Source organism: Dermacentor andersoni, chromosome 5 (genome assembly GCF_023375885.2).
Source record: "Dermacentor andersoni chromosome 5, qqDerAnde1_hic_scaffold, whole genome shotgun sequence".
NCBI classification, from domain to species: Eukaryota; Metazoa; Arthropoda; class Arachnida; order Ixodida; family Ixodidae; genus Dermacentor; species Dermacentor andersoni.
In genome coordinates, this window is record NC_092818.1 from 169,349,213 (window position 1) to 169,373,290 (window position 24,078).

At 45.0% G+C, this 24,078-nt stretch overlaps 2 long non-coding RNA genes across 2 annotated transcripts in view; one reads left to right on the plus strand and one right to left on the minus strand.

The window, feature by feature from the left end:
* The window catches only part of LOC129385146 (uncharacterized), a 254,529-nt gene that overhangs the window by 144,695 nt on the left and 85,756 nt on the right, over positions 1-24,078 (plus strand). The gene's annotated exons all lie outside the window — the stretch shown is intronic.
* On the minus strand, positions 3,281-19,065 carry LOC129385147 (uncharacterized). The gene is made up of 4 exons (XR_008612732.2): positions 18,847-19,065; positions 15,544-15,593; positions 4,693-4,777; positions 3,281-3,471 (listed from the first exon to the last, which is right to left on the minus strand). It is a non-coding gene; the product is annotated as an uncharacterized lncRNA (long non-coding RNA).

The window sequence follows — 24,078 nt, forward strand, 5'->3', positions numbered from 1 at the left end:
CTGTTCTTAGGTTCACGGTACACGAAGCTTTTCCTTTGTGCAGGACTGCGGGTCTGTCGTTGCGTGAAATAAACAGGCGGCCTACGCCGGTGCGAATTTCGCTATCGTCTCCTTTTAATTCCATTACATGGTTCTCTGCATTGAGCTGCTGTTGAAGCCAAAGCATCTCAGAATTCTCCCATTCTCCCACCAGTGATTCCTGGTGGGACAACAGAAGAGTGCGTGTATCCAGGCCTTGAAGAAATTGAGCATCGCAGTGTGTGTTGGTGTGCGCGCGTGTGTGTGTTGTATGCGAGTGTTAACGTAAGTATAATTTCTGATCAAGACGGGCTTCTTTACGGTAGTTAATGAGCCACTTTTCGCATAAGAGTATTGCCCTTTAAGGCGATTGCCTTATACTGCTCATGGGTCGAAAAATCCGATGTTAGGCGTCATGGCACAAAAATTAATGGCACAAAAATTCATAAAGAGTGGAACTCTCCACCTTAGGTGTTAATTAGGGCGAATTAGGCCACCAATGTCTTTGTAGAAAAACGTGAAACTGGGGCCAAGAAGTGTGGGCATGACCTTTCGTGTTAATTAGGGCATAATTAAGGAAGTCACAAGTAATTAGAATATATTTAATTATAGCGCACGAACCCACCACCTTTGATGGGAGTCTAACCCACTTGGAGATATGGGCGCACGATCCATATCTCTAAGCTGGATTCCGATTGACATCGTGTTGGTCAAGAGTCTAGCACATTACCTTTCGTATTAATTAAGGCAAAGTGAATTAAGGTAAAGTTAATTAAGATATAGTTCATTAAGGCTTTCTAACCCACGACCTGTGGTGGGAGTTGGTTGGTCAGAAAGCTTTTTTGGATCACTGCCTCTTCGCCTGCCTGTCATGCGACGTCACGAAAACCGCGATAGGTCCCAATTTGACATAACGTGTACACACTGATCATGCATGATTCAACTGAACAAACGAAAAACAATTATTTTTCATTCGACACCTTTCATTATTAACCCTCTGCTATTGATCAAAATGTTTCAGGCTGCACCCAATTTACCTGTCTCTCACTGGACGTCACAAAACCGCAAAAACTCCTTGCGTCAAAGTTACGTGTTCGCATTAAAGATGTATTAATATGCCGAACAAAACTGGATATTTTTCTGAATAGCCGGAGACTGCACCGTTCCGAAAGGGATGGAAGGTGGCTGCCACCGATCGTTCAGGCACTGGCTACTCGCACCTGCCAGAGAGCATGGGTTTATTTGCCTATATAACTAAACTTTTTGCACCGCTGTATAACGTTATCTAGCCCTTTCGGCACGTATGCGACATCGCTCTGTCAAGTCTTCTTTTCTGAGGATCCGTTTCAGCGGAATTTTTAACGTTCCGTTGCACGCCGCCGCGATTTTAGACAAGCCACCGCAAGCAAAGTAAGGGAAAGCGGACCAATCGTATAAACCGGCACCTCCTTCTTCATCCGGTTATCTATTTTCAATGCGCTGTTTCGGCCCCATCGAAACCCTCTCAACTTGAGCGTCCTCCTCGCCTCTTGTCAGTCAGTAGTTAGATAAGGAAACCCGCTCAATTTAGGCAATGCCATTCGTTTTGAAAGCGAATAAAAGTAACCTCCTATAAACGAGGTGAGCGTTTCGTTGGGCTCTTCCGCCAACGCTGCGAGTCACTGCCCGATGCTTGCATCGGTGGTTACGCAAATTTCAGGTCAGCAGATGGTCACAACATATTGGAATAGTTTTACGTTAGGGACCTGGTGTGCATTACCAAATCATAGTCCAAAACACTGCTTTCGCATTTTTTGATCACTGCAGTCTCGCGTGCTTTTACTAGGTATATATTACGACAATGTTAAGTAATAAACGGTGTAGAGTAACGCTTGCTTCCGGTCTGTTTCCCTTCTTTTGCGGCCTGTTTGTTCACGCCTACTTATTATGTCAAGAATGTTCGGGCCAATACTCTCAAGGTTATGTGCTAGCTTGGCCCTCAGCATGTTTTCTTTAGGTCGTACCACTGGATCTTGTGCTTGGTTTACTCCGTTTTTAATCCTTGCTCTCGTTTTTTCACTTTAACCTCGCCCCCTAGCGAGGAAGTCAAGCTCAACCCATGGTTAACTTCGAGTTCATGGCTGCCGATACCAATGGGTCTGGAATGCGAAATGACTCGTGTATCGTGCTTTTGGTGCAGGTTAATGAAACCAAGATGTTCAATATTAGTAAGCTGGCTTCCACTATTGCGTCCCTAATAGCCCACTGTTCAACTTAAATGCGTTAAGCCACGAATGTAAGTAATTACATACAATCAATGATAACGACGCATTCAATGCACGACAATCTGTCTGCAGTCATTCGTTGTCGTACGCGATGTGGATATCATGCTGCATCCTGTGATAATCTGCTGTATGGATATTATATAAACATGTCTGTAAGAACGTAAACATGTTGTGTATATAGACGGGTCTTCTTGCGTCGAATAAAGACAAGGGACGAGAATGTCCGCGAGCTGTTCATAAGCAATTACAAAAATGAATGAATGAATAAGGAATAATCTGACACTTCATATAAATTTCAACAACGAGATGTGAAACGTGTCCACCCATAGTGCGGTGAGACATTTTTTAAGCATCACTAAGATTACTTATAACAAAACTCAAGCGCAGATGAAAAACGAAGAGCGCCGTAAGTTAGAAAACAAGTGCTTACTCATGCAACTGACTCACTACGATTTCTAAGGCTAAGATTACTTTGGACAACTTGAACTTAAGAGAAGTGGCAATAAGCCATGCTAGCTGGCAATAAAAAAATATTGGTGCATAGTAACAGGTGCTGCTGAGTACGGAAAATACGACTGATATTTGTGAGTTTGTGTTAATGTCAGTTGTATACAAATATCACGAAGAGACGCTCCAGAATGAAAGCCGAGGCTTTTCTCTGTCAAGACGTTAAGGATAAAATTACACTCGCAGGCGAGGAACTGAGGGGGAGTGAATAAGATCAATCGCGAACTAAATGCTTCATGTCATTGCATGTTTAGTTAAGAAGACCAACCCTGCTTTTCCTTCACACAATCGGCGCAACAACAATGCGTAACAACAACATCACAATAAACAGCAGCTCGAAAGACGGCACATGAAGCATAGACAGCGTCTGTAGAAGCAGGACAGCGTCTCTACTATTCTTTTACGCTTTGTGTACTGTCATTCACGCTGTTTGCTTGAATATACAAGTATACCAACTTGCAAAGTTGTCACTTGGTATTTATTTCATTTTATTTTATTAATACTGCAAGCCTTAACAGGCTCTTACAGGGGTGGGAACAAAAATAGCCGATGTCAACTTTGTTGATAGCACACTAGGCTACTCGTCATGATTATTCAGAGTAGCCAGCGGTCCCGATTAATGGCGTCGAAGAATTGGAGACCGGCCGCAGTTTGCAGTGATCTCTGCTAATGCGTGCAGCATCTGTGCGACAAGAAGAAAGTGGTTTTTCATGACGTCCTTGCCGGCGCCACCAAGCCTACTGCTAATAGGAGACTACATAGAAAGAACGCTGCGCAGTAAATGCCTATTGCTAAGCCTGTTTCTGTAAACTTATAATCTTATGCAGTACAGTGACATAACAGGCACCTTGTAGGTCTCTTCTGCACCACACGTTTTACATTTAGCACTGGGCGACACCGGAAGCGTAGTGCCTTGCTGGGAGGTGTCGCATCCTGTCTTTGTACGACAGTAAAATTGGAATATATGGGTCTATAATTAAGAAAATAATGACGTATACGTATTTAGACAATTTAAAAAATACATAAAGCAGTGCTAGTATATCTTTAACTCGTACCCTGAGGAGGCCCACTTAGGCTTCGTACTTTACCACAAAATCTACGCAATAGGCCAGAACATAAAAACGAACCATAAAAGAGACGCAAGGCGCAACAAAACACACCACTTTATGGCAGGCTTTTATTCCCATTTTGTTCAAGTACCGTGTACAAGATGCTGCTGAAAAACATGAATGTTAGGAAATACTATGCAAATGCATCCAAAGACAATGGGGCCCTCCCATAAACGTAATTGCCGGCAAAAATGAGTCCAGAATAAAGCCCCACTAATTACGTCACTTATGGTCGCCTCATGGAACGTCGATTCTGTTTCGTAACAACGCCACAGGAATGAGCAGGCACGCAACGTCGTGCTCTTATCAACATAACGACCAGACTTCGTAATGAACCAGTGAGATTTCCGTGCATTTGGCTGGAAGCGTCAGATTTCCAACTTGATTATCGGCGTTCATCCTTCTGGGTGCACTGCAGCTCACAGCATCTCAAGTGTCGTGACCAACCCTCCAGCAATGATTACATTTTTCTTGCAGCAGAAGCATTTTATTTTGTTCTTGCTGCGTAATAAACATACTCAATAAAGTATACAGTAGCACGTTCCGAAGTACTGGGCTGTAAGGAGACACCGTGCGCTATAAACACACTGTCCAAGTTTCTCTTTAGTGCAAACTTTGCTTACAGTGGAAAAAATCGAGAGAAGAGAGCCAAGTAAAGAGAAACAGAGAAAGTTTCAGAACGTCAGAGTTCATTTGCATAACGAGGAAGAACTGGGTCCTAGGTTTCCCGTCTTAATTAGCCGCGAGCTTCTTAAAGCTAGGCGCGGCGCCAACGCCACGAACTGATCACTTACCACGGAAAGCAATGCGTCGCCAGTGGCTAGGCTGTCTGTGGGACACGCAAGGATGGTATACATACTTCAGAGCCACGGCTACGGCCTGTAATATAAAAAATAGAGCCATGCTCAGAGTACACAATGAGCTGACGTTTTGTCATTTCGCCTAAGTGGTGCGTCTTTAATTATAATCAACAACTGCGAAAAAGATATAACGAATACCAGAGGAGGCTAAAATGGGAGCTGCCATGTATACGGCGACAGATTACTTGGGCTGCCTCCAGTTATTGCAGGGCTTCGCGGCAAGGGAAGGGCTCGGAGGAGAAGAGGAAGATGGCTCCAGAGCTCTAGCCACATTGCCCCGAAGCCGGCCTACAGTTCTTTGCTAGGGTCTTGTTTCATCGCTTCGTACGCTAGAGATAGGGCTCTCTACAAGTAAAGCAAGATGTCCGGCTTCTCCAAAGAGCAGGGCCGCAAGGGTATGGCTAAAGTAGCAACGCAGTGAATTAGAACAAGAAAGAGACAGTGCTCCAATGTACTCCATATGCAGTTTATCAATGTGCGTTGTTGGGCGAGTTGGTACATATTTGCGTAATTAGGTAGCAAGCAAAAAAATAACCACGGCTATGAAAGACACAGACCAGATGTTTTGTGACAACTGATGCTTAAATTTGAACAAGCACGTCAAAAGAAGCATTCACCCAAGGTTGTTAGACATGCGCATGTCAAGACAAGCATTCACCTAATCTAACGAAAGAAACTTATGGAACATATCAAATTCGATGAGCAGTAGGTTGCGGATGAGACTTCTCTTTCATGTGGCAAAGAAAAGTATTTAGAAGTTAGACAAGCAGATTAATTATTATAGGTTTAGTAGCTGTACAATGCATGGTTCAGCTGTAAGAAATAAAACGCTTGCTCACACGCTCGTGTAATGCGAGGAATGCTCGTGCAAACCATTTTTCAGTTGTATTAGGGGGCTTAGAATAATACGGTCACACGCGAGCTGATAGAGACATGCCCTATTTGTCGGAGTGGTTGCACATGTATCCGTGACACCTCAACAGTACTTAAAGATAATAAAGAAATACAGATTTGGTTATAATCAATAAGCGCCTTTGATTGCCTTGGGGGGGGGGGGGGGGTGCTTTCTTTTTTCACTGTACGCATGTCTGACTGCCTGGGGGAATGTTTTTGTTTAACATGCTGGTTCCAATAAACAACCGTTGTAAGCGCACACGTATCTGCATGCCTTTATATTATTACTCGTTCCTATTGTGCGTATATCAAAGTAAATATTTAGAAAGAATGCAACTTAGACTTTAAATTGTGTAGAAACCAGTCATTGCAAACAACTGTCCTAACATGTTGACTGAGTCTGTGGAGAGGTGTTAAAATACTAAAACCGAATACTCTCCAGCTTTTTTACTCACATTCATATTACCCGCATTTTACCAGTTCATAATTAGAATAATATTTGTCGCAAAAGTTCGCACTGAAAATGGTTATATTCAAGGAAAGCAGTGCCTTGAATATTTCTGCCCTAGAAGTTGGCAAACAAAGGTTTACATGAAATGAAATCGTTGCCAGTTTCGAAAACCCTTATCAACAAGCATGAAGTGCAACCTTTATGATATTAGCTGCTACATTAAATCGGGCCGCGTCAACGTTGGCCCCACAACCAATGCTGCTGCACTCCCTTCATAACACAAGTATAAACTTATTGTCAGAGCTTGAGGCACTAATCTATTGCAGTAATCGAAAACTGCTTCCCGGAGAACAATGGTACGTTGGTCTCAGTCCCATACAGCATGCTGATGCAGCACCGAATTAGTGTCCTTATCAGCGACATGAGAATGGTCAGACGAAAAGTAAGCGTTTGTGTCCTTTTGGCTGTGTCAGCTGGGAAATGGCGTGCCATCCCCTCTTACTCAATTAGAGGTCCAGTCACCGAGCAGAACAAACATCTCATTAAACGTATTAGCGTCACGGTTTGCGGGAGCTCCACACGACAACGGGGTATCCCGTGTTGTCCGCACTACTTAGTTTACCATGTAGACCGGTAGGTAATTGACCTAGCGTGTATCAAATTTGTCATTGTTATTTTTTGTTGTGAAAAATTACTGTAGAAAAAACTGACGCTATGTGCGTCAGAAGCTAAGTGGAAAAAGTATATTATTGCGAAGTTTAAGGCTTAAACATTTGATGCTTGTTGGTACGACGTGGCTGGTGCTGAACAGTGGAACATAAGACGTAGACAGACTTGACACACACAGCGCTGACTTCGAACGAATATTTATTTCAAGTGGTGTGAGTACGTTATCAGTGGCACTCTCAAATATGGATTTAGGTATTTTTTGACAGCTTGTACCTGTCGTAGTGGTGGTGCTGAAGATGATAATAAAGAAAGTGATGAGGACGGTAATGACGCTAGAAGTGCAGTTAGCACGACAAACGTGGCCAGCGAGTGCTCCGCCTGGGCGTCTCTTTTCGTGTCAGATATTAAGGCAACTGAAGAAGACGAAGAGGTTAAAAAGGCATTAAGAGGTTAAGAGCGTCAGCGCCATCTTGGCAGTTTAACAAACCGCATACGACGGCCATCAGTCTCTGTTTTGAATATAGGTATTGATGCCGTGAAGCACCGACGATGGATTTACTGTGACGCAACAGAAGCGCCTTTCGAGCCGCTGCTACAAAACTCATCGCGTCCACCACCCAACCACTACAAACCGAGGATCCTTCCATCTCCGACCTGCAAGGTATTTAAGATGACCTGCAAGACAATGACTCGGCACTTTCAGGGTTCAACGAGAAGATTACTGACCTCCTGAACGACGGTGACGAATATGAGATGAAAGACACCGTAGTTATGGAGTATACCACGGCAAGATGCGCAACACCATGAGGCGAGTCCGTTTCCTTCTGAATTATGCTGCAAGGGCAGGAGACCGTGCCATTCTGAGCGAAACCGCCACCCAAGGTATCTCCACTCACTATCGTAACTACAGGTACCAGTTTTCTCACGTGAATTGCGCGAGCGGCAGGGCTTCTGGGAACATTTTGAAGCCAAGATCCATAACAAGACAGAGAAAAGTTCTCGTACTGAAGATCATAATGAACCGGAATCGTGAAGCGGGAAATTGAAGGTGTGCGCCTGGCGGAAGCGAACTACGCGGTATCGTTGAAAATCTGCCAACGGAGGAGTTATAACGCACCCGTTGACGACCACATTGACATTTTGCTTGCTATCACACCCGTCGATCGCTCTTTTCCTGTATTGCAGCTGCGGAAAGTCTAAGAAGAGGTGCAGTTTCGGACAAGCTGCCTCGAAAGCCTCGGGGTTTCAGCTTTAAAATACGCGGTCATACTTCATCGTGTCCTTATGAGATCACTACCCGAATGCGTCGTCGTTCTTACCGTCTACGCATGAAAGAGACTAAGGCCGATGATGGGGTACTTCGAGCTGAGGGAAAGAGGAAGTGCGAAAGGTCAGGAAGGTCCTGCAGGTGCAAGTTGAGAGCAGAGAAGAGAGCCAGACCTCCCGTTCAAGGTCCCTACCGTGAAACACCATGCCAACTTTGTCTACCACCACCGGTACCATCAGCATTAGCGCTTGCCGCAGGATCGCCATCGAACGACCATCCCTGCTGATTGTCTTAAAGGACTGCCATGTCACAATATCATCCTACGAGATTAGACGCCGAATAACTGGCCAGAACTGTTGCTTTAAGTGTGGCAGAGAGCGACACGTCGCACAAAAGTGTCGCTACGGAGCATGGCTCAAGTGCAAGTATTTCTTGAAACGTCACGTTTCAGCACTTTGCGCCATATAGAATTAAGACACCGAACGCCTGTCAGCAGAGAGCAATCATACATACATGACACAACGAACATACAAACATGACAACGAAAAGTGTCAAGTCACCAGTGACAAATGCTACTGCTAGCATGTACTACGTCGGCACCTGTCCTGATGCAAACGACCACTGTGTGGACGTCTGGAAATAGGATATTGTGTTAGTTCTAATAATGCTTGACACCGGCAGCCAGAGAACGTGCATTCGGCGGGGTCTGTCCAAAATCTCAACCTGCCTTCCCTCTGTGCTAACGTTTGGAACTTCTAAGTGTTCCCGCCATTAAAGTTATGGAAGCGCCAGGATTGAACTAGCAGGGTGTCGGATTGTTCTGGTTTTAGTTTCGTTCCAGTGAAAAACGTTCCGTTCCGTTTCTACTTCATAACAAACAAACAAACAAACAAACAAACAAACAAATAAACAAACAAACAAACAAACTAACAAACAAACAAACAAAAATATTCGTAAAGGTTCATAACGGTTTAGCTTCGCATGCAAACTTTTGCGGAGCAAAATAACGATAAAAAACATTAATTTTTTTAATATGCCCCACAAGTCCAAGGACTTCGAGCCGCACCTGAGGTGACCACAACAAAACCTGCCGGAACATTCTTTATTAAAATTTCTTCTTCAATATAAGTGGATTATAAATTACATCATATTCAGTGCCTTCAGTCAAGGCACTAAGGCACTGAGCATGGTCTCAGAAGCACGTCATGTAGTGTACTCGCCGAAATGCGAGACCGTAGTTCCGATAAAACGAACACAAACGAACGATCAAACTTCGGTAACAAAGCGTTTCAGTGCGCAAGCCCTGCGATTCCCGACTATGCTGATCAGCTAGTGCACCACGCGACAGGCTTAGCTTAGTGGAGTGTTCGACGGGCTATCGCTCGCACTATCACTACCTGAGACATAAGCGCGAACTCTGACGTTGCCTGAAGTCGGTTGTTTGGGACTGCCGACTTTCTCCTTGAACCAAAAACCGATCAAAAATATTTTGGTTTCACTCCGAAAGACAATAATAAATAACGTTCGATTACGTTTTCGTTGCGGGCAAAAATGCAGGTTTTTTTTTTCTTATAGTTTTTTTTTTTTGTTTTCGTTCAGTTCCGTCACACTGCAAAATTCGATTCCCATGACATCGCGATAGACGCTTTGGAGGAACCCACGGTATTAAACCGTAATGAGTCAGCCTATAGGATTAGACTGCTAATGACGCATAGTGACCCGAAGAATAGAACGCCTAAGCTGCGACCTAAGCGCAGTTAAGACTGTCTTTGATTGGCTGGTGCAACCCATAGTTCCAGTGAGGCCCGCCAATGGTTTGCCTGACTCAACCCCAGCACGACTGCCCTATTCCTTGCGTGTGAACAGACGAGGCAAAACGCGCACAAAACTGAATGGACGGAGGTGTGGCAACTGGGTGAAATAAGCATCACCGGCAGCAAGAGAACGCCAACGACGCTTGCCAACCCGCCAAGAAAGTCGCTCAGTTATATTCCTCCTCCGTTCCTGACTTAGCTTGTATCGACACTCAGAAAGTCCAGAACGAGAACATTGACGACCCCAGTCAGCCTGGTTCCCGCCTGTGCTCGAAATTTAAGTCCAGCCCCATTTACCACTACGACACGCAACATCTAAACAAGTCGCCAAAGTGGTCCACCAAGGTGTATTACTCTTTCAGAGTTGTAGAAAACAAGTACAGGCCCGTGATGAAATCGACCATTGTTGAAAACAGCGTTTTCACTAAGCAATAGGGTAGGCTAAACGGAAACCGCCGCGGCCGCTCGACTCGAAAAACCGCGCGACTTGCCGCTGGAGGCACTGTTCTTGTATTCAGGGACTTCTTTCACGCTTGGAAAATAACTTTTAAGTAGCACGTACTGAGTAACAGAAAGCTGTATCGGGGGCTTTTCATGCTGCTCTACAATTTTCTCACTAACGCTTTTAATCTAATTATAATGTTTGAGAAGTTGATCAATTAATAACGACTAATTATATCATTAGGCGCAATGCAAAAGTAACCTTAGAATCTCCAAGTGACGACACACAACATTATCTTGGTTCTATCCAGCTACGTGGCATTTGCACGTTTCTAAATATTGGTGTAAGATAGATGGGGCAACCTGTATGTATCGCCACGAAAATTTTTATTTTCTCTCGTTCTTGTTTGTTCCTTTCCTGTTGTGTTACCTTATCCCCCCTGTATGTTGTCATTTGTTTTGTCATTGTATCTTTTCGCACGTAAGTGTGCTCTCGAAATAAACTACTTTCGAACTCAGGTGACTGTTTGGGCATGTTGGTATGACATGAATGCAGCTTTTTGCTTTCGAAATACATTTTTGCTGAAAGTCAGCACTGGTGCTTCTCGTGTCCACTTGTCTCTGAAGTTGCACTGTTCAGTATAGAACTTCACGTAGTTTCAGTGTTACTTAGATAAGTGATCAACTGGTGAACATTGAGTGCCTCAGATTCAACTTTTGCAGAATGTTTCTCACAGTAATTAATGTCTCACAATTTAACTGACACATCACCTAATGCTAGAAGTTATGGTGTTTTCTCGGTTAAACGTTTCGGAATTGCCTTTCAGGAGCATTTATACTGGAAGCTAGAGATTGCTAATGCGTGAAAACAATCGCTTCAGTGTTTGCTTATTTCCTGCTTGCTTATTTCTGAAAGTTAGATAAGGATATCATACTATACTTTACACCAGCGCCACTGTAATTACTGCCCAGAAACATTGGGTCTGTAGATCTAACACGCAGAACGTGCTTTTCGGCGCTGCACCACTTGCAAGTGTGGTATGTGCGCTTGATAACATCTTTAACTTTCAGTCACATTATAGTAACGTTTTGTTCACGAGCTCCGTATACTCCATAAATATAAGAAAGAAAAAGAACACTCGTACCAAAGACTGAGAATAATTATTTCTATCCAAGCACCAACATGTTGCCGTGGAATGTGCTATATCCCACATGTGGTATACTACGTGAAGCTTTCTTTAAAGGAGGGCATAAATATTGCCAAATCCTAGTTTGGATTATTTCCAAATAGTCTTGTTTACCTCCAACAGTTTTTGAAATTTTCGTCAACCTAAAAAGCGGGCATTTTGGGGTGGTAATTCTAGAGCGGACATTCAAGACCGCCTCTATTCGCAATAGCTGATTCGATGCACATCGAAAGCTCGCAGTCTAACACGATGTGGCACCAATGATGTCTACAAGCACGGTGCGACATTACATAATGTTCGCAATAAAACTGGTCTATATGTCTAAAAATGCAACAGTTTTGTTCCATGTTCCCTGTAAAGGAAATGAGAAGTGGCGAAAACAGCCATCTCACTACGACAGCAGAATTCACCGGAAAGGTAAATCTGTATCTCTATTTATCTTATTTTAAATGTTCCAGTTGTGCATATTCTACACTATAAAAAAAAAAAAACAAATTCCAGATTAAGATGGGGAATATGTAGTTTCCGAGTGCGAAACTTGATAGAAACAGGTTTAAGCCATTCAACCGTTCATATCCTTTTTTTAGATACTGTTGGCAGTTCTGCTGAATTATTCATCGCGTCGGAAACAAATTTATCCCGTTCAGAGCACACGCTTACCAACCGTCTTCACTAGTAGACTTTTTTTTAATATTTCATTTAAGCATATAACGTTTTTTTCCTTAGAAAAGCTTTGACGTGAGTTCTATTTTTGTCGGCTAGCCTCAGTGCTGCCAAAAACTGTAAGTACATTCGAACAAGACAGCGAATAAGTAAAGCAGTAAAAGTGAAGTAAACTCAGCGCAGCCTAATCATGTAGAGAGCCATGCTACAAGATTTTACTAGGGTCACAAAAGGCGTCCCAGTTCCTCGAAGCGAATTCCTCGAATAACTTGGGCTTCTCGGAAGTTCGAGAAGTATTTTGCCGGCACAAGCTTGCCCGTTCTGACGCCAGACGCTACACGACATTGCTTAAATTAGAATAGGTTTCTCACACAGACAAAGCGTGCTGACGTACGTTTGCTACTATCTACCAAGATGGCAGTAGTTCATAGAGCATCCGAGATCTTCAGCTTACAATATAACCATGATTCGACTTCTACACATCCAGTTAGTCGACAGATTCGATCACAGATAAGGAAGAAAACTGTGGGGGACGCTTAAACTTCCCCTTTAAGAGTGGAACGCGATAGAATTCCAAGGTCCCTGACAGCTTCTCCCGCTTCCCGGCAACTGCAGCTTATGTGACCCTAATGTTTACCGGGAAACGCTGGCGGCGAACGCTATGCACCAAGGTGAGCTTTCAAAGTAGAAACGCGGCCTCTTGCTTGAGACATGTCGATGGCGTTGTTGCAAGGAACCGAGCTCGGCGCTGTCAGGATTCGGGGCTCAATCCCATCGCTCGTGATCCGTTGTCAAGATTGGAGTCCGGCATGAATTCGAAGGTAGCTGGCCCATGCCGTCGTCCAACTTATCCACGCTGAGGACGTTGATGAAGGGAAGGACTGCTTCTCATCGAGAACGAGCAATATGGGTTTATTTACAGTATTTACATGTAGTTCATCAGTCTAGCATGACTGCGAGAGAAAGTACGTCAGTCTAACACGACTGCTTGATAGAGTGTCTCAGTCTAACATGACTGCTTAAGAAAGTGTGTCGAGCATCCGCACAACAGCAGTTTTTAAACACTCGGCCCTGCCGCGATACAAGGTGACGCGAACGTACGTTTAGTCCTCGTAAGCGAGCCGCCTCTCCGCGGGACAGTTTACACACACACATGCACACACACACGTGTTCATGGTCCGAAACCCACACCACACGAATTTCGTAGAACTCGGAGCCAACCCGGGTAGCGCGCCTGGGTAGCACATTGTCTTGCGTCTTGGTCGGCGCGTGGGAAGGAGCCCACGACGAGGTTCTCGCGGCAACTCCCCCACCCGTAGCAGATCAGGTCCGCGTTGTCGTGTTGCGCACAAAGCCTGCTTCGTCGAACTCCTTCAGCCACAACGGCGACGAGGCTAGAGCGTAACGGTGGTGGTTTCAGCACAAAACCTGCTTCGTCAAACGCATCTAGCTGAAGCGACGGAGAGTGGAGGACGTGCGTATTGTTCGCGACACAAAGTCGACTTAGTCACGCCGTGGCTAGTGGTTGGCGGCGGCATTCCAAGATGAGGTTGCCACCGCTGGCGTAAGTGGCTGGCAAACTTGCACTGCAGCTGGCCGTTCTTAACAGCGCGCAGCTCCATGAATGGTAGAAGCGTTATGAAAGGGGTTTACTTTAGAGTTTCCGCGCAACAAAATTATCTTTTCGCGTATATTCAAACTGCAGTTCGACGATATCTTGTCGGTAGGTGGTGTATAAGTTGTACTTAACGATTTGGTTTTTGAAGCATTTTACTTTCAGAAATTCGATTAGTTCAGTAAGGTCTTTGCGCTATACGGAGGGCCTGCGTGGTTGGGTATGCGTGGTTTGGGATGATGTTTTCGCTGCCGACGCCGATGCTGGATTATCTGTGACATGGGGTCCTTAACGCTATCGCGTTAAAATTTCGATCGAAGTCATCGAGATATCTTCTAAGGGAATAGGGGCGTCCTGATCCGTGCCCTAGCTTTCTTCGCGCTAGGGTCACTGCGGTGGAGGAACTAGGAGTCACTGAGGGTAATTTGGGCAGTGTTGAGCTATTATTATTTTCTTTTTTGCATTTTTGTTAGGACTCTGCGCTAGCGTAATGTTACAAATAAAACATAATTTTACATCTGCTGTTTTGTGACGTGCACTGACTGGTATTTTCTGAATAGTCATATCGGCGTACGACGTTGTTCCTTTCATGACTAGACTGCTTCTCACTGACTTAGTTACTATATACAGTGCGGTCCACTGTTAAAGGGAACACAGGAATGTCAATTCCATGCGAATTTTTCCCTGTGACAAGTGTGGAATCATCCCGCTTTGCAGCAGATGACTTCTGGTTGGCGGCGCTGGACCCTTTCTACGCATTGGTGCAGTGCATTGACGTAGCTTCAGTATGTACCTGAAGCTGCAGCACCAACAGAGTGAGAGCCGCACATTAGTGTTACCTTTAACAGTGGACCGCATTGCACGTTGGCTGAAACTACAGTGGAGAAAAGTAGTATCCACACCCTTTCACTTTCACTGTACCTTTCACTGTACCCGCCGTGGTTGCTTAGTGGCTATGGTGTTGGGCTGCTAAGCACGAGGTCGCAGGATCGAATCCTCGCCACGGTGGTCGCATTTCGATGGGGACTAAATGCGAAAACACCCGTGTGCTTAGATTTAGGGGCACGTTAAAGACCAGGTGGTCGAAATTTCCGGAGTCCTCCACTACGGCGTGCCTCTTAATCAGAAAGTTGTTTTGGCGCGTAAAACCCGATAACTTATATTTCATACGTTTCACTGTGAACAAAATTAGCGAACCAAATAATCGCCGTAAACAAACGATAAGTTGTCCAACGAAGAAAAAAAAACTGTTAATGGTTATTCACTTAGAAAAATATATTCACTGAAAAAAAACATCTGCAATTAGAATTGAAACATCGAAAAAGGACGGCGAATATTCGAAACATAGAAATCTAAAACGGGAAAGCCTATCTATGGTTGATGACGACGACAGCGCTCACTTGAACGATGACAATCCCCAATATTTCACGGAATCGGCGGGCGCCGCCAGCAATATACACTTTTAGTCAGCACTTAACAAAGATATTATAGCCAGTTTTATGATGACGTATACAATCAATATTGCTTAGAAGAATGCCGGCTTCGAACTTCTTCATTGCAAGGGAGCGCATGCAAAATGTGTTCAATGAACGATTAAAATAATTGGGAAATTTATCTACCCAAAAGCGCGCAATAAGTGATGAGGGACAATGTAGTGTTGAGCTCCGTAATTAGTTCACCTCCAAATTTTTTTTTTATTACCTACGTAAACCAGCATTTCTTTTCCATTCGGCCTCGAATGTAAATGCATTCACCGTGGCCGTGAATCAAACCAGCATACTCACGCTCCTCTCGAGACCGGCATAGCCACTGGGCCACCAAGACGGGTCTTCCGCTAAAAGAAAACAGACGAAAAAACACGTCGTCTTTTCCTTCCTTCTTTGCTTAAGATACTATGCTAGATATACTACATGACACGAAATTTTCAGAGCCTACACAATTGTTTCTGCCACTGTGCGCGCGGGAGAGTCTATGGAATACAGTTGCTGAGTTTCTGGGACAATATGATGCCATTGATGCGAATGCTTTTTAGAATTTCACGTATGTCTATCACTCCAAAGAAAATAAAAATCTTGCTTCCTAAAAATGTGTATCGGTTACATGGCGCACTTTTGTCAGACTGATATATATTACGAATTAAGTGCACTGCACATGCGCAACGTCAGCGTCATGTCTTATAGCGTTATAGCGTCAATTAAAAGCGAGCAGCCTTTAATTTGCACTTCTGCAGAACGTGCCGAGCTGAGGCCTCCCCAGCTATAACACGCGCAGCGTCTCAAACCTAAGTGTGTGAGACAACCTTGACCTGCCTGCGCTATTTATTTCCGAGCCGAAAATCGAGGTTCGAGGTTCGGGAGGGAGTTGGAAGTGTTCGTGTACCAGTAAATGCGGAAGACGTGTCTTCTTGTTGAAGCTAACTGCACGGACGATTAGTAGTCCCGGCGCACCAGAGGATTTCCCGCGATGTCGGTTTCCTCTCTGCGCCGGCGCCCACCATCCATCACTAAGGCATCGCGTGTGCAGGGTGGGTGCGCAAGAGGAGGTTGGGTCAGTTATTTCCTGGAGGACCTCCTAAGCGTTCCGCGCAATTAAAATGACAATGCGGCGCATTTATCCCTATTACCACTCAGCCGTTTGGTCACGAGATGGGCAGCGTTCTTGTTCAGCGGTTGACTAATAGGGTTCTAAAGCTCCGAATGTCGACCACCAAACTGCCTTGATGGACTGAAATCATTCAGCTTATTCGCATTCAAAGTTCGCATGCATTTAGTCAAGCGCATTCTGATAGTCGAAATATAAGTCCGCCGAATTTGTCTGCCGGTAGCTGAAAGAGGTAATAAACGGCGAGACCAGAATCTCAGTAAGCTGATTTTGTAACAAGGGAACGTACGTTTGCTTGTATTAACGATAAAAATACCAATATAGAAGTCTCAATGCATGTTATGTGACTCATCAAATGCCGCGCAAGACAAGGAACCGCATAAAAAATGAAAATTTCTGAGATTGTGCCCACGTTCATTAGTAACTTACTTCAACGTCTCTTGAATGTAAATACTTTTCAAGGAACCTTCCGCTAAAAGAAGGTGCTTTGAAGTGACAATGCTGCACTAATACCTACTAAACTTACGTTGCACAGCTTAATTCGCACATGCGCTGCCATCACCTTGAGTAGCGTTGGCTAATGCACCAAAGGCAAAATCCAGCACCTATAAATATATACGTGATGATGTGGGCTTGGGAACAGACACCGCATTAACACAATCCGCCTTTTTCATGGCGCGACAGCGCATGCGCCCTGCCATAGCGGATTAGTCGCGAAACGTTTTGGACGGCTCGCGCGCGTCGCCGTGCGCCGGAAAATCCCCTGAAAAAGAGAAAAAAATGCGCTTCGACGCGCGCTGCTGCAAAACCTCGTGCCATGTACCACGTCGATACTCCACTGGTAGCTCGACGTCGTGGCGGTGCCGAAAACGTGTGTCGCGTAAGACTGCAACTCCGCTTTAAAACAGAAAGCGGCCAGGGCTTCTACCGAGTGGTTCGGACTGCACCGTGAACCACCTAGTTGCCGCTTTCATTAATTGGCCAGCAAATTTAACGAAAAACCCGTGCGCTACACTTGGGCGACACTTAATAACATCACGTTGCTGATGAAGTCTTTTTGCAGCGTTGGTCCTCACTTGCTGGCGGTGGCAGCCGCGTGCCCGACTTCGCGTACTCTCTCAAGGCGCGGTAACACTGGGTCGATCGATACCCACAAGACGCTCATGTCAACAACTGACGGGCTATTCAGTACAGTGCGTCACTGAAAGCATTTCATTATACCAGACCGACAACGACGCAATCGACAAGCGCGAGTTGTCGCACTGCGACGGGCTTTCTTGTCGACGGCACCGACAAAATCAGCGTGCCGACCCTCGTTTGAGCGAACGCTGCGCGATCGGCCATAACTGACATCACGAAAGCGACAACGATTTCGCTTGTATATGTATTAATTCGCGCTAACAGTGAGTCGAAACATGCCTAGGAAGTTGAAATGCACAAGCTGCAACCCTATCAAGCCATGCACATGAAGTTTTAGCCAATGTTGATCCTGTCTAGCGAAGGTTAAGCCTGGCGCCGTCGTGTTCGTGCACCGGCTGCCGGCGGATTTGAACTGAAATGTAAGCAGTTAGGACGAAGGAAACTGCTTTTATAGTTCAGTTCTGTCCTTGGTGATTGGAAATCAACTGCAATTCACTTCGTACGGCGCGTACACAGTAAGCGGCAAGCGGCGACACAGCGCTTTGCCAACATCTGTACGTCACCGTAGCCGGCTGCCAGTCGCATTCGGTAAGTACATGAGTGGATCTGTTCGTGTTGTTATGCCGACGTATTTCTCGATTCCAGAGATATACTGTTTACCTCTGCGTCAAACAGGAAACAAGAGACGGTGCATTCGGTATACAGCAGTCTAAACAACAGTCTCGCTACTGGTGTCAGTGTACGTGTCAGTGTACTGGTGACAACGCTGTCAGTGATGGTGTCCGCGTTTTCGCGAAAAAACAAAACGGCCTAAAAATGAGCACTTGATTTATGCGAGCACAGTTCTCTTTAATAGTGTTTTATAGCACGCACAAACTGTAAACGTGATGGAGTTCAAGAAAAGCGAAAATCCGAAATAAATAAACACCCCGTAATATGTTACATGGATCACAGTTGCTCTTGTTTAAGCGGTTCGGCCGCTCATCTTGACTCGTGTCAGGGTGGAACAATGTGGCACATACGCGCAGACATGCATATTTTGCTGCGTTTTGACATTTCATATCAGCGATGCACCTTTTCGACAATATTTGACGTTAACGACGATCTGTCTGTAGATGTCGATGTAAACAAGTTCACCGCTTCGAGAAATTCGGTGCGGAAGGCTGCCTACGAATACTTCTTGAAAATGCGAAATGTCTAAATAATGTTTAAAATGAATAGAAAAGCGAGCTCCAAGTGCAGAAATCAGCGACAACAAACTCCAAGGCATCCGTGTCGGCAAAGGGAACTCAGCGTGCATTTAGAGGCCGCACTGTTTGCGCAAAAGCGCACTCAGGCCTGCTCACCCAGTAGTCATTGAGTGCTTCATGGCTTCCAGGAACGATGTTCTGCCCCGGAGAAGCCATTAATTAGAAGTTTAAGTTTGCCGTCCGCAACCACCCCCGCAAGCAGCGCACGAGGTCGTGCGTGTGTAGCAAAGCGCGCACGCACGATACGGCAATAGTTGGCCGGACGCAAAAATTGAGAAGGGGATTGCTGACTTGCAGGCGCAGGAGCCGGTAGTGTGCCACTCAACGCCGCCATATGCCACCTTCTGGAACTGTGTAGCCAATATCAGCCGCCACGAAGTCAAACTACAAGCCGGAGCCATATCTTCGGCAAGAGCGATATCGAAGAATGCGCTCTCGTGGACACGTGAGAACGTCCCGCAAAGAACGTTGTGCCCACAGCGGACACTACGCAGCTTTTGAAAAGCTGCGGGCGCACGCAAGATACCGTGCATGCTCCTGCGTACTGCGCATGCGCACTGAAGCCTCCCCAGGTTTGCTTCGTACGCAGAGCTGCTACGAACGCCCAACTAAAGCTGTCTAATAATGACTTACATCCAGGAAATGCAAAACTGACGCGGGCGCAGGTACACAAATCAACCGGCGAAAGTTCCGGCACCCTTCGAAAATGTTTCCAGCCACGTGCGCCAGAGGGCAGCACAGGAAAATGAAAAAGGCGGATTGGCAGTGTGACGCACGAGTAAAGCGGAGGTTGTGGTTTCGGTTTCCACCAGCGGAAAGTCGTTCTTTTTCGTCGTATTTCCCTCCTATTTCCTTTATCATTTGTACAGTTTAAATCAGAATGCAAATAATTTCCCCTGTGCTTTCATTGGCTTTAGTAAGTGCTGGCCTCATATAGTTGTGATTAACCAACACGGGTCCCTGGGCTCCCCTTCTTATTCACAGCTGTTAGAGTTCGAGTATAAGCTTCTATTCTAGCTTATACATATTTGTTTCCCTCTGACAACGACTTTCTGGCCGTAGACAAGCGGAAAAGGGCTTCTGACACTGGAAATGGCGGCAAAGTCGAGCAACCGGAGCGAGACGTCAATGGGAAACAATGCCACAAAGGCCAGTCACCACAGTGGAACAATTTACATGCCCTGAGCTTCTCTATTTCGTGCCGAGAGGACGAGCGTATGCGCTTCGTGAGGTACTGTCGGACGCGCTTTGGCATAGGAAGTTCCAGCAAATGCATCCCACAGACTTTAATGAAGGTGTGCGCCCCGAGTAAAAACATTTCATAGAATTAACATATCTTGAATGCGACAGTACAAAGTATTCGACGTTCTGATTTATTGAGATGTGTTTCTGTCAGACATGTTGTTGGGCAGGAAAGAAAGTAATCGGCCTGAACGTTCAGTGTGCACATGACATAGCGGTAAAAGCAATGAATAACGCTTTCTATATCCATAGCACTGTTTCATTTATTCTAGTAAAAACAATTTTAATAATAACACAAATGACAGTGTACCATAGCCTATCGGTGCCTACTCCCAGCTAACTGAGCTCTTTAACAGCGATTGCCGCATCAGTATACCCTACGGGACTCACGTTATTCTGCCATTTTTTATTCTTGTGTTGTTGATTTTCAAATCTTTTGTCTCTTCTATTCACATCCTGACATTTCCCAGAAACATAGCGAGCTGTGTGTGAGATATGTGAAGAGATTGGCGTAATAAAATAAGCCGCACGTGGTCGGGTGCGTTCGTTCGCGGGAAAAAAAGAAACTATAATTAAACCATGCGAAGCGTGCTCTTCGACGGTGAGCCTGACGGTAAGGGGAGCACCACGATCGCAAAGAAAGCGAAACCAAGATAACGAGCTGCACGGTTCATTCCACCTGAATGACATTTTGCCCATGTACGTCGGCTGTGACCTAGCAGAGATTAAGGAGCTTAGCGCTTGAGCAAAACAATTTCCCAAGTGTCACCGGAGTTGATACGTGCCCTTACGCTAGCCTCACTGAAAGGTACATGAGAAATAGTCAAACTGGGGTCAAACCCTCTTAATGCCATGCTTTGCTTATGCTTTCATTAATTTTTACCTTTTAAAGTTTCCTTTCTGCTCACCTACATTTACTTTCCCGTAACGATAGGTATACACTGATGTACCTACGTCAGCAAATATAGATGCTGGAAATGAGCCGTTCGGCTTCTTAAATTGGTTTAAGCCAACGGTCTTCGACGCCACCATTGACAAGAGGATAGAAGGGCAACTTGCTTTGTTTCTACTGTCGAGAGCTGACGCATGAACTTCACCATCCTAAAAGACCTCAGAAGCCGTCATTTTATCGGCAGTCCGGACGGCGAACTATTAGGCAGGTTGTGCGGTGCGTTACATAGACGTAGAGTTTTTGATTTCCCGAATGAGGGGAGGGGTTTGGGCCAGACCAGCTTTTCAACTCCCTGCTCTCCCTCTTTCTGTCTATACAGGGTTATCATCTTTAGGTTTTATGGAATTTTTAAAAGTCGCCTGTGGCAGATAGCATAATTCTTGTCCTTGAGGTGGATTATTTGAAGAGGCCCACATTATCAGCACGAGAAATTGAAACACATATTCAGCTAATTAGGAAAACTTTATAACTTTTAACTTCTTAATTAAACACTTTACGGCACAAATTGCAATTTGCGATTTGTAGCTGGTGAGCTCGCAAGACGTATCCATTGGAAATGAATAACAAGCGTTTAGTCATTGCAAATATTTAGCAAGTTAAGACTTCGGGACACCTTGAATGAGGCTTCAGATACGGGTGACGCAAGCCTGGCATCGCAAATTAGAGCGTGGGAGGTGGGTAGTTGGAGGGTGGTGACAGATCGGCATCGCCGATAGGGAGGCTAGGGCCTCCGAGCTCACACTCCCCGTAGTCGGCGGATATGGTGTGTTAGAAGGCGTAAATGTTTAGCCTCTTGTGGATAGAGTTTGTATTACGCGAAATAAGAAGTAAATGCTCGTGCAACAAGATATCTGAGAGAGAAGGCGTAGTAGGTACTCACCAACGCGATAATATGAACAAAAAATGCCCAGCAGAAATTTATAAATATTTTACTAACTTGTGATGTCCTGTAGAATCCTCTAGGTGAGTTATTCAAGCGATAATGGTTTACGTTGCCACGTTATACCACCGTATTGGTGCCACTTATCATCGCGCACAAAAATAATATTTTCCTTTGTTTTTATGCATAAACAACGAATATTACATCTGTTTGAATTTGTCCCACATCCACAACTTTTATGGGCTGAAGCATTGATGCGTTAAAACCGGGACAAGTAGTTGAGGTCTGTCTTTTATTGAAGAGAGGTACTTGCAACAAGACGCAACGTCATCGCATGGTATACAAGCAAGCAATAAGTTCGGAAAATTTCACTGCCCATTAACGAGACAAAAGCTCGAAACTAACACGACGTGGTGACCGGCCTTAGCTCGGAAAACCGCAAGTGATCTTCGTAATGACCCGAATCGTATCAACTCAAGAGCAAGCTATTTATAACGAGGATAGAAGTCGATAGCTCACCAGAGGAAGAATACAAAAAGTAAAGTGAAACGAGGTATAAATAAGATGATAATGAGGCAGTCGCCACTAATCTCTGTGCTGCACCACACGCGGTATTGCGGTTAGCTTCCGCCTCTGCTAAGGTTACGAAGTGGCAGTCTTGGTTCACCTCCAGCCAATTCATGCTTACGGCAGGAAACAATTGCGAGGTAAGTAATAAAGGCACTGAGTCCACTTTGTTTATTGAGCTAGTACCTTTTTCTGAAAACCAACTAAGTTCTTTAGGGTAACACCTTTATTTTATGCAAATTTATTCCCTGTTTATAGTAGCGCTATTATCATTATGACTAATCAGGAGGGCTACTGTCAGGTGTTATCATTATTACTTGTGTGCCGCCCCGTCCAGCTGTTGAAAATTGAAGCTGCCGATACTAGAGCACCAGAGTACCTAGCGCTCATTCCTTTACATCACTTGTCATATTTTTATTCACTCTATAGGTTCTTATTCACAGGGCAGTTTGTATACTATTGACTTTTAAGAAGCGGTGCTAGCTGATTTGTACAGAGAACCTCGTATTTCCTAAGGCAGCGTGCTAACGACAGCTTTTAGGAAAGAAACGGTTTGTGAATTAGGTCTGTCCGACTGTGACTACAGACTGCAGTCCCTGAGATCTAGAGGAGGAGCTAAACTCTGTCGGTACAAGAAATTCAAGCGGACAAGACAATGATTAGCATTTAGTTCTACGCCACTGAGCGATCATGGTTCACGTACAGGAGAACTGAGGCTTTTATCAGGAGCGTTCTACGGTTATCTCATCTGACAAACGTAGTTTAGGGGCATGGGTCTTTGTATGTAGTTTTAAAATCTATTGGATTCCCACAAATGATGACGTTCAACTAATTGCAGCAGTCACCGTCTATTCAACCGACTCTCCGCACCTATAGTGATTTAAGGATGCAAAGCAGGTGCGCTCTCCGGAAGGCCACGCTGGTTTTAGTGTTTCAGACTGGTCATTACTTGGAACAAGAAAGTGAAATTGACAGGCACGCTTACTCTATATTGTGCAATCTTAATCTCGGGGTTGGAAAAGAAATCGTGTGATTTTTGAGCCACACAAAGGACTAAAATCAACTGCGGCGTCTAAGGAAGCCATTGTCGCTTGAATTAACAAAGGAAACAGGTACGTTTTATTTTACAAGAAAAATACGGTAGAATAACTCATCTCACGATAACTGTCGACGGTAATGCGAATAGCAATCGAGCAGTGTAGCGACAGAGTATAATCCTCAAGTTGCTTTTATTGAACACGTGTCGGGGCAATTCTGAGGCTCATTGATTCGGCTATATGCTACATGTATACTACGATATCGTCCCACTTTGCTATGGCACTCGCTTGCCAAGGTCGCCCATGAGCAGGTAGGCATGACGACTGTATGCCGCTGACGCAGTGACGGTGGAATGAGGAAGAAGGAATGACATCGATGGAACGACAAAGATGTTTACCGACTACGGCCTGACGACAATAACATGTCGATTTTTAAGTTATTAGATGTTTAAATGACGACACCGTGAAGACGACGACGACATCATGGGGACAGTTAGATGGCGACGATGACGTCACCACAACTGTATACCGACAACCCGACGAAGAAGTGAGAATGTGGACGATCGCACGACCAAGACGGCGTGGCGACGACGGTATAACAAATGCCATATTTGTATACTTTTGCGCATGATTAAGAGAAAGAGTTTGGC